General features: G+C 43.5%; 1 protein-coding gene across 15 annotated transcripts in view; it reads right to left on the bottom strand.

Annotated features, from left to right (window-relative positions):
* magi2a (membrane associated guanylate kinase, WW and PDZ domain containing 2a) overlaps positions 1-11,827 on the bottom strand; it is a 682,885-nt gene that overhangs the window by 365,995 nt on the left and 305,063 nt on the right. The gene's annotated exons all lie outside the window — the stretch shown is intronic.

Here is an 11,827-nt window from a genome sequence, read left to right as displayed (position 1 = left end):
GTGCGGGGTTGTGGGACTATGAGGTTGGAGGCGGTGGATGGGAGATCCCCTGAGGTGATGAAGTTATGGATGGTCTGGGAGATGATGGTTTGGTGGTGGGAGGTGGTCAAGGGGGCAGTAGAGGAGGTGTCCGCGAGCTGGCGTTTAGCCTCAGCAGTGTAAAGGTCAGTGCGCCAAACTACAACCGCACCTCCCTTGTCTGCCGGTTTGATGTTGGGGTTGGAACGGAGGGAGTGGAGGGCTGCACGTTCCTAGGGTGAGAGGTTGGAGTGGGTGAGAGAGGTGGAGAGGTTGAGCTGGTTAATGTCGCGGCAGCAGTTGGTTGAGGCGGTTAATGTCGCGGCCGCAGTTGGCTACGAAGAGATCGAGGGCAGGTAAGAGGCTAGCATGGGGTGTCCAGGTGGATGGGGTGTGTTGGAGGCGGGAGATGGGGTCATCAGAGGGTGGGCGAGAATCCTGGTTGAAGAGGTAGGCGCGGAGGCGAAGGCGGTGGAAGAATTGTTCGACGTCTCGCCTTGTGTTGAACTCGTTAATCTGAGAGCGTAGGGGAATGAAGGTGAGGCCTCTGCTGAGGACTAATCTTTCATCCTCAGAGAGGGGTAGTGCTGGAGGGATGGTGAAAACACGGCAGGGCTGGGAGCTAGGACCTGGTGTGGGGTTGGAGCTGGGAGTGGGGTGGGGTTGAACGTGGGGGCGGGGCTAGGCATGCGAGCGGAGATCGGAGTGTAGGCAGGGTTAGGCATGGTGACGGAGATCGGCGTGGGGGCGGAGTTAGGCGTGGTGACGGAGATCGGCGTGGGGGCAGGGTTAGGCATGGTGATGGAGATCGGCGTGGGGGCGGAGCATGCGGCATGGTGGTTCTGCAGGTTAGTGATGTCACTAGGGGCAGAAGTGGCTGTGGTGATGACAGAAATGTTGTTATTCCCGATAGCCGTGGATCCCACGGGGGCCGCGAATCTGTCGGCGATGGTCTTCCTGGCGATCGTGGAGGCGGTTGTCTGGGCGGCGATCGCAGAGGCTGCGAGGTCGGTGGGGGCGGAAGTGACGTCATGCGTGGAAGCGGTTGCTGCCGTGGGCGCTGCAGCAGCCGTGTGGTTAATGGCGCCTGAGTGATTTCGGAGGCCGATGGAAGATTCTGGAACAGTTGAGGAACCCAGAGTGTGGGGGTAAGTACATGAAAGTTTTTGGTACTTACTGTCTTTAATTTCCGATATGGCTAGGAAGAACTGTTTGTTTCGTGTACGGATTCTTCTGTGGATGAAGAACAGTAGAGGTCCTTTGCAGGTCTGTGAGAGTGTTGTCCTGAGCTGGGGTAAGTCTAATTGCAGGGAATGTAGGTAGCGGCGCATGGCTGCGGAGGATCCGGAGGGAGGTCTGTTGCTGGAGGCTTCGGATTTGTTGTAGGTACTGGTTGTCCTGGTTGGGTCCAAATTTTGTTGGTCTGAACGTAGTTCGGAGTCCGTGTGGGTCAGTCGGTTCCGTAGGCAGGTGCTGAGGAAGGCGATGTGGCTGTGGTAGCGAGTCTGTTTGAGAACGTGGCTGAAGAGCTTCTGGGCAGAGGAGATGACCTGGGGTATGCAGTGAGAGAGGGACTCACTGAAATCCAAAGCCCCAAGGGATCCTTCCATATCCGTCACAAATCACCTGTACCTCCACACACATCATTTACTACAACTGCTGCACCTGATGTGGCCTCCTCTATATCAGGGAGACAGGCCGCCTACTTGCGGAACGTTTCAGAGAACACCTCTGGGACACCCGGACCAACCAACCCAACCACCCCGTGGCTGAACACTTCAACTCTCTCTCCCATTCCACCAAGGACATGCAGGTCCTTGGACTCCTCCATCAGACCATAGCAACACGACGGTTGGAGGAAGAGCGCCTCATCTTCCGCCTAGGAACCCTCCAACCACAAGGGATGAACTCGGATTTCTCCAGTTTCCTCATTTCCCCTTCCCCACCTTGTCTCAGTCAAATCTCTCGAACTCAGCACCACCTTCCTAACCTGCAATCTTCTTCCTGGCCTCTCTGCCCCCACCGGCACTCCGGCCTATCACCCTCACCTTGACCTCCTTCCACCTATCGCATTTCCAACGCCCCTCCCCCAAGTCCCTCCTCCCTACCTTTTACCTTAGCCTGCTGGACACACTTTCCTCATTCCTGAAGAAGGGCTCATGCCCGAAACGTCGATTCTCCTGCTCCTTGGATGCTGCCTGACCTGCTGCGTTTTTCCAGCAACACATTTTCAGCTCTGATCTCCAGCATCTGCAGTCCTCACTTTCCCCCCACCTCAAAGATCAGCAAGGCAGCCTTTGTGTGGAGCCGCAGAAAATGGGGAGATACTAAATGAGTATTTTACGTCAGTATTTACTGTGAAAAAGGATATGGAAGATATAGACTGTGGGGAAACAGATGGTGACATCTTGCAAAATGTCCATATTACAGAGGAGAAAGTGCTGGATGCCTTGAAATGGGTAAAGGTGGATAAATCCCCAGGACCTGATCAGGTGTACCTGAGAATTCTGTGGGAAGCTGGAGAAGTGATTGCTGGGCCTCTTGCTGAGATATTTGTATCATCGATAGTCACAGGTGAAATGCTGGAAGACTGGAGGTTGGCTAACGTGATTCCACTGTTTAAGAAGGGTGGTAAGGACAAGCCAGGGAACTATAGACCAGTGAGCCTGACGTTGGTGGTGGGCAAGTTGTTGGAGGGAATCCTGAGGGACAGGATGTACATGTATTTGGAAAGGCAAGAAATGATTCGGGATAGTCAACATGGCTTTCTGTGTGGGAAATCATGTCTCACAAATTTGATTGAGCTTTTTGAGGAAGTAACAAAGAGGATTGATGAGGGCAGAGCGGCAGATGTGTTCTATATGGACTTCAGTAAGGCGTTCGACAAGGTTCCCCGTGGGAGACTGATTATAGAACAGAGAACATAGAACAGTACAGCACACAACAGGCCATTTAGCCCATGATGTTGTGCCAACCATTGATCCTCATGTAAGGTAAACCTAATGAACGAACCCTCAAATTTCTGTGACCATATGCATGTCCAGCAATCTCTTAAATATCCCCAATGACCTCGCTTCCACAACTGCTGCTGGAAACACATTCCATGCACTCACAACTCTCTGCGTAAAGATTAGTAAGGTTAGATCTCACTGAATACAGGAAGAACTAGCCATTGGAATACAGAACTGGTTCAAAGGTAGAAGACAGAGGGTGTTGGTGGACGGTTGTTTTTCAGACTGGAGGCTTGTGACCAGTGGAGTGTCACAAGGATCGGTGCTGGGCCCTCTACTTTTTGTCATTTACATAAATGATTTGGATGCGAGCATAAGAGGTACAGTTAGTAAGTTTGCAGGTGACACCAAAATTGAAGGTGTCGTGAACAGCGAAGAGGGTTACCTCAGATTACAACAGGATCTGGACCAAATGGGCCAATGGGCTGAGAAGTGGCAGATGGAGTTTAATTCAGATAAATGCGAGGTGCTGCATTTTGGGAAAGCAAATATTAGCAGGACTTATACACTTAATGGTAAAGTCCTAGGGAGTGTTGCTGAACAAAGGTTCATAGCTCCTTGAAGGTTGAGTTGCAGGTAGATAGGATAGTGAAGAAGGCGTTTGGTATGCTTTCCTTTATTGGACAGAGTACTGAGTACAGGAGTTGGGAGGTCATGTACAGGACATTGGTTAGGCCACTGTTGGAATATTGCGTGCATTTCTGGTCTCCTTCCTATCGGATGGATGTTGTGAAACTTGAAAGGGTTCAGAAAAGACTTATAAGGATGTTGCCAGGGTTGGAGGATCTGAGCTAAAGGGAGAGGCTGAACAGGCTGGGGTTGTTTTTCCTGGAGCTGGGAGGTGACGTTATAGAGGTTTACAAAATTATGAGGGGCATGGATAGGGTAAATAGGCAAAGTATTTTCCCTGGGATCGGGGAGTCCAGAACTGGAGGGCATAGGTTTAGGCTGAGAGGGGAAGAATATAAAAGAGACCTACTGGGCAACTTTTTCACACAGAGGGTGGTACGTGTATGGAATGAGCGGCCAGAGGACGTGTTGGAGGCTAGTACAATTGCAACATTTATGAGGAATTTGTATGGGTATATGAATAGGAAGAGTTTGGAGGGATATGGGCCGGGTGCTGGCAGGTGGGACTAGATTGGGTTGGGATATCTGGTCGGCATGGACGGGTTGGACCGAAGGGGCCGTTTCCATGCTGTCCCTCTCTATGACTCTATGAGGTGTTTCTACTTCCATAAATCCCCTTCCAGTCCGACCATATTCCCTTCTACTCCCACATTCCTCTTTTTTTCTCCCTTATCTATCAAGATGCTTTAATGCTTCAATGTTATCTGTTACATGTGGCAACAAATTTCACAGTCTCATCATTCTATGCCTTTTTAGAAACATGTCACCAAGATTGATGCATTTAGGTGATGAGAAGGGAAAGAGAAAGGAAACTGCCCCATGATTGTATGACAAATATGCTACAGATGAAAAAAATGTACACATGAAGTGTGAATAAATAAAAATATTATGACTTGAAAATTGTTTATTTCACAAATTTAGTTGCAGGTTTAATTTAATACTACAATTAACCTATTGATAAGACATGGAACATCAATGCTATTGAAAGGAACAGCTTTAAGAATCAGTATTGTCTCAAAAGGAGACTGAAGCGAAAAATGCTAAACCCAATGCAAGAACGCTCCACAAGATCCAATAACATCTGTTTCAGACATCCAAGTCAGTTTGGTATCCCAATGTATTTATTTACAGAATCATTGAATTTGATAGTTCCAAGCCCAATTTTATTTTGTCAGAAACTTGCAAATCCTTTCAAGCCTATATAGCTTTTTGAAAACTCTTATGAAATTCGTCTTTCAAGTAATGTGTTCTCAACGTAACAAACCTTTTTATGAAAACCACTTATTTCCCCAACTCACTTCTCAAAGGAATCTGTTTATCCCTAATTGCTCCTACTGCCTCTCTGCTATTCATTCAATCCCCTCGTGTTTTGAATATCCCCATCAACTTTCCCCTTAACCTTCTCTATTGTCAGGAAAACAATCTTTCCACATGATTGGTGTCAGCCTGACAAACCTCCTCTATGTCTGCTAATATTTGCATCTAGAATTCTACATAACAGCTGAGGCCTAACCTGTGATTTGTAAAGGTTTAGCACAATGTATTTGTTTTTGTATACAATGTCCCAATTTACAAGCCACCTATGCTTTTTCAAACGTTACGAGCTTTCCCTATTACCTTCAAGCTAATTCACATCAAACTGAGTCTTCCTTACATTTGTCCTTTTCACCAGTTTTTCTATGTCCTTTTAAAGATTACAACTCGAGTACAACATGGCCATATTTTTATCGCGTCTGCAAACTTTGAAATTGTACTTCCTACATCTTGGAGAAGGCTGTATCACGTTACATTGACCAGTCTGTGCTCACTTCAACACTGAACTTGCTTCACCATTATTTCACCACCTTTTATTAAGCTCCATATTTTGTTGAATCACAAGTTCATTAAATTCCTTATGAATGTAGATTTATTAGAATTTCCATGTGATGATAGCCCAATAAAACTTGGATACAAATATACCTTCCCTCATATTTAACCTTTTTCTTGTTCACTTCTGGCCTGCAAGTATCACTAGCAATTTCTGGAGAAGGCAGTGATGATTGCCTTTCTTTAACCATTGTAGTTAATTTTGTGTAAGTATTCATATTATTTGTTTGGTAAGATCAATTGACTTTGCAAGGGCATTTCACAGGGTGGTCAAGAATCAACTGCATTGCTGTAAGTCTGGAGTTACATGTAGTGTAGACCAAGTAAAAACAGTGAATTTCTTTTGTTTTGAAGCACATTAGTGAACAAAATGAGTTTTTAGATTAGATTACTTACAGTGTGCAAACAGGCCCTTCGGGCCAACAAGTCCACACCGCCCCACCCATTCCCCTATATTTACCCCTTACCTAACACTACGGGCAATTTAGCATGGCCAATTCACCTGGCCTGCATATCTTTGGACTGTGGGAGGAAACCGGAGCACCCGGAGGAAACCCACGCAGACACAGGGAGAATGTGCAAACTCCAAACAGTCAATCGCCTGAGGTGGGAATTGAACCCAGGTCTCTAGTGCTGTGAGGCAGTAGTGCTAACCACTGTGCCACCGTGCCACTGACTATCTGGTGGCTTCATGATAATTATTAGTAAGGCTAACAGTCTATTCCAGAATTATGAATTAACTTACTTAAATTCTCCTAGCTGTCATAGGGGAATTTGAACTCTTGATTGAGATTTTTGAGGATGTAACTAAGAAGACAGATGAGAGCAGAGCGCAAAATGTCGTCGATATCGATGTTAGCAAGGCCTTTGACAAGGTTCCGCATAGTAGACTGTTTAATAAAGTTAGATCACATGGGATGCAGAGCGCACTAGCAAATTGGATACAAAATTGGCTTGACAGTAGAAGACAGAGGATGGTGATATAAGGTTATTTTTTGAACTGGAGACTTGTGACCAGCAGTGTTCTGCCGGGATCGGTGCTAGGTTCATTTTTGTTTATCATTTATGTCAACAATTTGGATGAGAAAATAGGAAGCACGGTTAGTAAGTTTGTGGATGACACCAAAATTGGTGGTATAGTGGATGGTGAAGAAAGTTATCTAAGAGTACAATGGGATCTTGATCAGCTAGGTCAATGGACCAAGGAGTGACAGATGGAGTTTCATTTAGATACATACAGAAATGTTGGTAAGACAAACTAGGGCAAGATTTAAATACTTGGGCCTGGGGAGTGTTATTGAACAGAGAGACCTAGGGACTCAGGTACATTGTTCCCTGAAAGTGGCATCACAAGTAGACAGTGTGCTGAACGAGGCGTTTGGAATGCTTGCCTTCATTGGTCAGAGCTTTGTGCTTAGGAGTTAGGATTTCATGTGGCTGTACAGGACATTAGTGAAGCTGCTTCTGGAGTACCACATACAGTCCCGGTCATCCTGCTTTCGGAAAGATATTATTAAATTGGAAAGGGTACAGCAAAGACTTACAAGGTTGTTTCCAAGATTGGAGGATTTGAGCCAAATGGAGAGGTTGGATGGGCTGGGATTTCTTTCCCTTGAGGAGGTTGAGGGATGACCTTATAATCATGAGGGGCACGGATAAGGTGAATAGCAAAGATCTTTTCCGCAAGGTAGGGAAGTTCAAAACTAGACAGCATAGGTTTAAGGTGAGAGGGGAAAGATATAAAAGGGACCAGAGGGGCAACTTTTTCAAACATAGGGTGGTGCATATTTGGAATGAACTGCTAGAGGAAGTGGTAGGTCCAGGTACAGTTGCAACATTGGATAGGTACACGAATAAGAAAGGTTTAGCCAGATATGGACCAAATACAGGCACGTAAGACTAGTTTAGTTTGGGAAGCCTGGTCGGCAAGGATAAGTTGGACCGAAAACTTTGTTTCTGTGCTGAATAACTCTGTGACTCATGCCTTTTGAGTATTAGTCTGGGCCTCTGGAGTATTATTCAAATAACATTATCCATTTGCTGCAACTCCCTAGTGTAATTTATAATGTAGACTCTACTCTCAGTGCAGATTTTTTGACTGGATTGGTTGAACACTTATGCTGTTGCTTATCTTGCTCACAGATAGTGCAGACTTCCCAAAGACAGTACAGGATTGAAGCAGCTCTCTAAGTATCACAAGTTTTTGCAAATAAACCTGCATAAAATCTATGGATAGGTGTCAGCAGGTTGAACAAATACTATTCTGACTGTTTAAACTCTGAACAAGCAAATTATGTTAGGAGCACTCAGCTTTAGATTTAGCATTATTATGAAGGCTTTTTGATAAAATCTCACATGGGAGACTGATAACAATAGTAAGAACTCATAGGATCCAAAAATATTTGACTCATTGGGTCCAGAATTGGCTAAGTGCCATAGAGGGTGATGGTCGAGGGATGTTTTTCTGCAAAGAAACATGTCCAGTGTAACTCTGCATTGTTGAGGCCCTTGCTGTTTGTGGTACATACAAATGACTTAGACTTGATCGTAGTAAGGTTGACATGAAAATTGACGAGGTGGTAAATATTGAGGAGGACAGACTTAGATTATGGGAGGATATAGATGGGTTGATCAGTGGCAAATAAATTCAATCTGGATAGGTGAGGTGATGCAGTTGGGCAAGACAAACAATGCAAGGGATAATGAATGCAGGACTCTGGGAACCAATGAGGATCAAAGGGGCCTTGGTGTATGTAGTCCCCTAGAGTAGCAGAGCTGAAAATGTGTTGCTGGAAAAGCGCAGCAGGTCAGGCAGCATCCAAGGAACACTCCTGTTCCTTGGATGCTGCCTGACCTGCTGCGCTTTTCCAGCAACAGATTTTTAGCTCTGATCTCCAGCATCTGCAGCCCTCACTTTCTCCCTTAGAGTAGCAGGACAGGCAATTGAAGAGGTTAAGATAGCAAATGGCACACTTGCCTTTATTAACCAAAGCATAGAATTTAAGAATCAGGAAGTTATGCTGGAAGTATATTAAACATTGGGCAGACTATAACTAAAGTTTTGTGTGCAGTTCTGGAATCCACATTATAAGAGGGATGTGAGTGCAGTGCAGAGGAGATTTTTGGGATGTTGCCTGAGCTGGAAAGTTTTAGTTGTGACAGAGTTTGGATAGATCAGGATTGTTTTCCTTGGAGACGAGGAGACTGAAGAAGGGCATGATTGCGATGTATAAAATTATGTGGGGCATTGGTAGAGTAGACAGGAAGGAACTTTTTCCCCTTGGTGGAAGGATCAATGACCGAGAGCATAAGAGTAAGAGAAGGGGAGGTTTAGAGAGGATGTGACAAAAAATATTTCACACAGAGTGTGCTGGGACTCTGGAATTCACTGCCTGCAAGGGTGGTAGAGGCAGAAACCCTCATGACATTTGAGCAGCATTTACGTGTCTCTTGGCATTGCAAGTGCACACAAGGCTATGGGCCAAGTGCTGGAAAATGAGATTTGGAGCATTGGTTAGTTGTTTCTGACAGGTGCAGATTCATGAGCCTTTCCTGTGTTGTAGACCTCTATGATTCTATGAAGATCATGTTGCAATGTACCAAATTGTGTGTGAACTGTGGAGTACTTTAAAAAGGCAGTGATAAACACAAAAATATAGATCACTTATCAGCTTTGTCCACATGGTTTCTTCATAAAAGTATGTGCAAAGAGCTGGTCATGCATTTGAGAACCATTATGCACGCAAAGTACAGGATGGCAGATTGCCTATTTGAGTACCCAAGTGTGAGAAGGTCCAGTGTACCATATAGCTCTGAACAAAATTCAATTTTTACCAACTTGACTGCTGGCTGAAAGCAGCGAATAATTTGCAACAGACTGAATCATTTTGAACAACACAATCAGAATTGAATCCATGCTGGTAATATAAATGTGATTTTAGTAACTTCCCAGAAAGTAATTGCCAACTTTTATGAAGTTCAATGCAGCACCGCAATACTGCATTACAGTTATAATACCTGCAGAGCCAGCAACTGATTATATTAACAAACACACATTAAACTAAAGCATCAGTTCTGATTTTCTCTTGCATTGAAGAGATTTAATGAAACAATTGCATAAATTACCTTTTTTTCCCATTTTCTATAAACCACAATACATAGCAAGATATCCCAACGTGTAGGTTTAATGCCTGCCTTGTAAAATTATACCAAGAAAGAAAAAAAAGGGAGAAAAATACGCTCATTGTATATTGCTAAATGCACCTTCAACAACTATGGCTATGTCAGCTTTACAGAATGTCAAATCTGATACTAAATTGATGTAGAACTAGTTTGGCTCATTTTCTGAGAGAATGTAATTAATTAGTTCATACTTTAAAGTTTGGAAATAAGCTTCCAAATTAACAAATCACATTTGAAAACAATTATCAGTTTTGAAGCTCCAATAATATTGTAAAGAAGCCAAGAAGACCAATCTCTACACTCATGTATAGAAATAAAATGTCATAAAAATGTTTATTGTTCTCAGAAACCAATCAGAAACCAATTGTATTTCAAATCAATAGTGCTCAATCAAAAAAGTACTGGTAAGATATAGAACATAGAACATGGAACAGTACAGCACAGTACAGGTACTTCAGCCGACAACGTTGGGCCGAGCATTTATCTTAATCTAAGATCAACCTAACCTATACACCCTCAATTTTCTGCCGTGCAGTCACTAAAATGTCCCTAATGCCTCTGACTCTACTACCATCACTCTCTATGTAAAGAACCTACCTCTGACATCTCACCTATACCTTCCTCCTCCAATCACCTTAAAATTATGACCCCTCGTGAGTCAAAATCTGGATTTAGGCTATTGTCAACAGCAACCATTTAATGCATGCTTTTACTAACTACAAAATGGCTTCTTAATGCAAATAACATAAAATAACATAACAAAATGGCTTCTAGGAGCAATGTTATTTAACTCTGCTGAAAACTGCATTCCTGAACTAATTGAAAGAGATTAGCAAACAATACCCTATTCATAGTATGAATTAACTAAGCAAGATAGGATATTCTTAAAGTATTCAAATTGGCCTTGGAAACCAAGTAACAAGAGTTAAAGGCTGTCTCAGGAAATATCATTCGCTTAATTTTACGTCAATTTGTCATTTTATTTTATTTTATTGGATTAACTTTGAAATTAAGGCTGTTCTATTTGTTAAGAGACCTATAAAAGTTGTCTGTGTTTTAAGCTAATTGCAGCAGCAGCTTTTCCAGAGGTGCCTAACCCCTGTGTTGCTGGATAACGTATACACAGGGTCATAATAAATTGTTAAATCTTGCTGAAATCAGACCGAGCTGCTCGTGTTTATTTGACCGATCGCAGAACCGAGAGGCTTCTCCTGGTGGCTGTGAGTTGGATATGACATGGACGGATTGTGGACAGCGATGTAAGAGCCTTGAGTCCTCCAATATTGAGTGTTGAAGAATCGGTCACCCAGACATGATTTTTTTCATATCCGTCTGGTTTTTGTCTCATTCAAGTAGTGGTTGACCTGACCCCTCGCTGTCTATCATCTCAGTCCAGCCCATAACAGATCGGTCTCAGTGAGATTGGGGGTTGGGGACCCTAGATAAAGGAAAACAGAAAAGAAATTAAAGAGAAAAGAAGAGATAGCAGAGTTGGGAACTCTGATTAAAGAGAAAAGAAGAATGTAAGCAGAGTTGGGAACTCTGATTCGGTTGGATTGGCATTATTTAAATTGGTATTTAAATAGTTCTGTAAGACAAGGAAGTATCGTGATACATTATAACAGGATTACTGAGAGTTAAGGAAAGTCGAGAAGGGTCTGTAGAAGTCGGTAGATTGTTGTGTGTTGATGGGCTGTTAAATGGTAAAAGTTTTGAGTTGGGACTATAAAAGGGAGATTATTTAAGATGGGTAATACTATATGTGAGAAGTTTCTGGAGAAATCTGACAGTCTGCGAAGCTTTTGGCACCTTAAAAAAAGACATTAGCAGTGGCCACGAGCTGGCTCTAAAAGCATTTAATTGGTTAAATCATGGGCACAAAAAGAATTAATTAGACTATTGCGGCAATTCTGTGACAAAAGCCACAAATAATCAGTTTTGCACCCATGGCAGGACACTGTCACCAAATTGGGAATTGAATTAACTAATAATGGTACCATGAAATCTATTGAGGTCCTCAAAAATGAATGTGCTCGAGTTAAACATCAACAGAAACAAAAGGAAAAGTCACCGGTGACTGGTAGTCAAACGTTCGATGGTTGGCGACTTATTAGTTTTGT

The sequence above is a fragment of the Chiloscyllium plagiosum genome, chromosome 23 (assembly GCF_004010195.1).
Source record: "Chiloscyllium plagiosum isolate BGI_BamShark_2017 chromosome 23, ASM401019v2, whole genome shotgun sequence".
NCBI lineage: Eukaryota > Metazoa > Chordata > Chondrichthyes > Orectolobiformes > Hemiscylliidae > Chiloscyllium > Chiloscyllium plagiosum.
This window is presented reverse-complemented; position numbering and strand designations above follow the sequence as displayed.